A 5,401-nucleotide genomic window follows, 5' to 3' on the forward strand; every position below is an offset into this window, starting at 1 on the left:
TGCGGGGGGAGGGGTAGGTAAAAGTGACACTACCTCGTGAAGGTGTTGGCTACTAGCAGTTCCCGAGCAGCCTTACTTTCGGCAGCACTTGGCTCCTCCCCATGAGGCCTGGCCACAGGCACATTGGCATCGTTTATGTCCTCCATTTCAGCAGGGAGCACTTCTGCAGTGTTAAAGGTCAGTCCTTCCTGCAAGGCAAAGTTATGCAAAGCACAACAGGCTATCAGAATCCTTGCCACTTTCTGGTGAGAATACTGCAAGATCCCCCCTGACCTATCCAGGCACCGGAAGCGTGATTTCAGAACTCCGATTGTCCTCTCCACCACTTGACGTGTGGACACGTGTGCCTGGTTGTATCTCTCCTGAGCATCATTATTGGTCTTGCAGTAGGGAGTCATCAGCCATTGTCTTAGCGGGTAGCCCTTGTCGCCCAATATCCATGCGGATCCTGGAGGCAATTTGCTGAGGGCATCATATAAGTTAGAGATACGGAGGATGAAGGAGTCATGATTTCTTCCCCGGTGCGCTGCATTCACGTTTAGGATCCTGAGGTGCGCATCACATACTATCATAACATTCAATGAATGATACCCCTTCCTGTTGATGTACATCACAGGTGCATCCAGTGGTGCCTACAATGCAATATGGGTTCCATCGACGGCCCCAATCACTTTGGGGAATCCAGCAATACGATGAAATGCAACGGCCATCTCCTTTTGATGTCGAGTGGACATGTCATACTTAATGAACTCTGAAACCTACGCATAATGGCATCTGTGACCTGTTGAATGCAGACCCTTGCAGCATTCTTGGAGATGTTGCTTATGTCACTGGTGCCTGCTTGAAATGACCGACTTGCATAGAAGGTCAATGCTGTGGTTATCTTCATGTTCACTGAGAGCTGTGGAGGCAGAGTCATTGAATATATTCAAGGGTGAGATTGGCAGACATTTAAAATACAAGGGAGTCAAGGGATATGGGGAGACAGCGGGTCAGTGGTGTTGAGGCCAAGATTGAATCAGCCATGATCTCATTGAATGGCGGAGCAGGTTTGAGGGACCTATTGCCTACTCCTGCTCTCCTTTCTTATGTGCTTACGTTCTTTCTTTCTGTCTGTGCAATCTTTGGTTAACCAGGTTCCATTATGTAAGATTATTGGGCTGAAAGTGTTCAAGTGAACATGTTTGTTCACTGACTGTGATCAATTTCAGTCTCCAGTGACAGGGACGTTCTCGCAGGAGATTTTCTCTCTGGTATAAATCAGAAGGTGCTGCCCTTCTTACCTCAGTCTCCGTTGAAGCTTTGACTCCCGCGTACACTGCTATCACTGTTTCTCAGTGAAAACGAACTAATGGAAGGAAGTCAATCAATCGAATACAGAATACTCTACGGTCTTTATTCTGTACAGAAGATTTACTGTCCGATCCTCGCTGCGATTGGTGTTCCGGGTGAGCCATTCTATATAATCTCAGACTCTTACAGAGAACATATCAATCTTATATCCAACCGACAATTGAACAAACCTTTTCAATGAAGATATCTTTATTATTTGAGTCCTGATGACAGACGATTAATGTTCTTTAGTCTATTGCTCTTGCCTCTGCTGATGCTCTGCACATCCAATATGATTGTTTCTCCAGCTGCTCATTCACTGATTTCAGTTCAATGAATCGCCATCCTATACTTTTCAATGAATCTCAGTTCTTCTCATCCTAATCTAGGCTCTCTAGACACTATTTACGGGAAGGAAAAGTTGTTGACTTGTACATCAAGAACCTAGGGCGATTGAACTCAATCAACATGCTGCTCCTGCTCCCAATGTGATGTATAATTATACTTTTCATTTTTCTCCCTTACAGCGAACTTAGTGATGATTTGGATCATGTCTCGGGGGAACTGCGGTCTCTCCAAATGTATTACTCGCTACCTGGTAGTCATGGCAGCGGCAGATCTACTGGTCATCATCTTCGATCTGATACTGAGGCACATTCCCATTGTGTATTGTCACCTGTTTTTGTTCGTGGGGCATGTCCCCCTGTGAAACATTAATGCTGTCCTGCTTTATGCAGCCATAGGCTGCACTGTCTGGTTCACCGTCACTTTTACCATTGATCGATGTGTGGCCATTTGGTGCCAGAAGCTGAAAAGGAAATATTGCACTGCTAAAATGGCGTCCATGGTTCTTGCAACAGTGACTGTTTTGTTTTGTTTAAAGAACATTGTCTGGTACTTTCTGTGTACGAGTGAATATCTTCTCATGAATTATCCTTGGTTTTGTTTGGTAACAAGTAATTCTCTATTCTCACAGGTGTGGGTAACAATTGAAACCCTTCATTATAGTCTAACCCCGGGAGTCCCATTCGTTCTGATTCTGCTGCTCAATGCTTTAACCGTCAGACACATTTTAGTGGCCAGCAGAGCCCGCAGGAGACTCCAGGGTCAAAGCACTGGAGAGAGTCCAAGAGACCCGGAGATGGAAAGCCAAAGGAAATTCATCGCTTTACTTCTTGTTATATCGGGAAATTTCATAGTGCTATGGGTGGTGCTTCTCATATATTCGATATGGAATCGGATGTGATATTTGGGGTATCAGTCTCGTCGGATACAGGAATTTGTACAAGAATTGGGTATCATGCTCCAGCTCCTGAGTTGCTGCACTAACACTTGTATTTATGCCGTGACCCAGACTAAGTTCCATCAGCAATTGAAGAATGTGGTGAAATATCCCTTCATTGTAATTGACAATCTAATTAAATGATTATAAGACTTCAAACATTAGAACTCTATTTTACCTCATATCCTCACAAACTGAACTGCACCTGTGTAACTCATACGATGATATAGTTTTCCAACTTACGACTTGGGTTGAAAACCCAGGGTACAGATCTTTCCTGGATAAAAATGAATGATGATTAAAACCGGGTAAACTCTGTTAACGGGAGCTAATCCTCAACCCCAGTTTCAAGCTTGGTACAAGATTAAAATATAGTCAAATGTAATCTGTTCATCCCCAAACTCTTGATCAACTAGTGTTATTGTAAAATTATTCCACAGTGTTATTTAATAGTGTTAGTGATATTGGCTCCCATTTAAACAACGCCTATATTTCGAAATTCTCATCCCGGTTTTCAACTCCCTCCATGACCCCGCCCCTCCATATCTCTGTAATCTCCAGCAGCCACACAACCACCTGAGAACTCTGCGCTCCGCAATATTAATCGCTCAAACATTGATGACCGTGCCTTCTGTTGCCTGGGCCCTAAGCTCTGGAATTCACGGCCTAAACACGTCTGCATCTCTACCTCTCTATCCTGCTTTAAGACACTCCTTAAAATCTAGCTGTTTGACCAAGCTTATCGCCATCTGCCCTAATTCCTCCTTTTGTAGTTCGGTGTCAAATGTGTTGTCTTATAATACTCCTGTGAAGCGCTTTGTGACGTTTTACTACTTTAAGGCGGTATATAAATTCAAGCTGTTGTTGTTTCAATAATTTATAAAACTTAGACTTACATTTACAGTGACGTAAAATTTCCGAAATTTAATGATGTAGCGCTTCCTCCCATCAACATTAAATTATATGAAGTTAAATTAAATGAAGTTGTAGCCCAGAAATACAAAGCTGCATCAGGCGGGTTTCGAGTGACACAGGTTCACATGGCCATAAAAAAGCAAACCAAACACTAGGGTTTATTTCCAGGGCATTGATTTAATTGAAATTAATTAAAGGGTAAGTCATGTCAGGACAGCCCAGCCCCGTGTTATGCTCCTCTTGCTCTATGTGGGAATTCAGGGATGCTGCCTGTGTCCCTGACGACCATGTGTGCCAGAAATGTATCAAGCAGCAGCTACTAGTAGGCCGCATTGTGGCGCTGGAGCTGCGGATGGATGAGTTTTGGAGCATTCACGATGCTGACAGGGTCATGGATAGCACGTTTAGTGAGTTGGTCACACCGCAGGTAAGGGCTGCACAGGCAGAAGGGAAATGGGTGACCATCAGGCAGAGCAGTAGAGGCAGGCAGGTAGTGCAGGGAACCCCTGTGGCCACCCCCCTCTCAAACAGGTATGCCGATTTGGATACTGCTGAGGGGGATGACTTACCAGAGGAAGGCAGCAGCAGCCAACTTCCTGGCACCAGGGGTGCTTCTGCTGCTCAGGAAGGGAGAAAAAAGAGTGGGAGAGCAATAGTGGTAGGGGATTCTATTGTAAGGGGAACAGATCGGCGTTTCTGTGGCCATAGACGTGACTCGAGAATGGTTTGTTGCCTCCCTGGTGCCAGGTTCAAGGATATCACTGAATGGCTGCAGGGCATTCTGAAGGGGAGGGTAAACAGTCAGAGGTCGTGGTTCACATTGGGACCAACGACATGGGTAGGAAGAGGGATGAGGTCCTGCAGCAAGAATTTAGGGAGATAGGTAGCAGATTAAAGAGCAGGACCTCAAAGGTTGTAATCTCTGGATTACTCCCGGTGCCACGTGCTAGTGAGTATAGGAATAGGAGGACAGAGCAGATGAATGTGTGGCTAAACAGTTGGTGCAGGAGGGAGGCCTTTAGTTTCCTGGATCACTGGGTCTGCTTCTGGGGAAGGTGGGACTTGTCCAAGTCGGACAGGTTGCCCCTGAACCAGAACGGGACAAATATTCTTGCGAGGAGGTTTTCTAGCACTGTTCAGGGGGGTTTAAACTAACTTGGCAGGGGGATGGGATACAGAGTGGAGCTATAATGGGGGGTAATGTATAGCCAAATATAGAGGTAAAAACAAGTCAGACTGGAAGGCAGAGCAAATATGTAGCGGCACAAGGGAGTAGGGCATGGCTGAGTGGCATTTATTTTAATGCAAGGAGTCTTGCGAATAAGGTGGATGAACTGAAGTTGTTGATGAACACATGGGAGTATGATATTGTTGCTATCACGGAGACATGGTTGAGGGAGGGGCAAGACTGGCAGCTCAATATTTCGGGGTATAGAATCTTCAGGCAAGACGGGGGGGTAAAAGAGGAGGGGGTGTCACAATATTAATTAACGAGTCAATTACTGCTGTAAGGAGGGATGATATATTAACAGTTTCCTCTAATGAGGCCATATGGGTTGAAATTAAAAACAAAAAGGGGGCAAGCACTTTGCTGGGAGTGTACGATAGTCCCCAAACGGTCAGGGAGAGATAGAGGAACAGATATGTAGGCAAATCTCAGAGAAGTGTGCAAATAATAGGGTAATAATAGTGGGGGGTTTCAACTTCCCCAATATTAACTGGGATAGTCAGAGTGTGAAAGGCTTAGTGGGTGCAGAATTCTTAAAGTGCATCCAGGAGAGCTTTTTATGCCAGTATGTAGAAAGTCCTACAAGAGAGGGGGCGGTACTGGAGCTAATTCTAGGGAATGTGGCCGGGCAAGTGGTAGATGTG

This window comes from Somniosus microcephalus, chromosome 4 (genome assembly GCF_052327205.1).
Source record: "Somniosus microcephalus isolate GS21.2 chromosome 4, FLI_Smic_1.0, whole genome shotgun sequence".
Taxonomy (NCBI): Eukaryota; Metazoa; Chordata; class Chondrichthyes; order Squaliformes; family Somniosidae; genus Somniosus; species Somniosus microcephalus.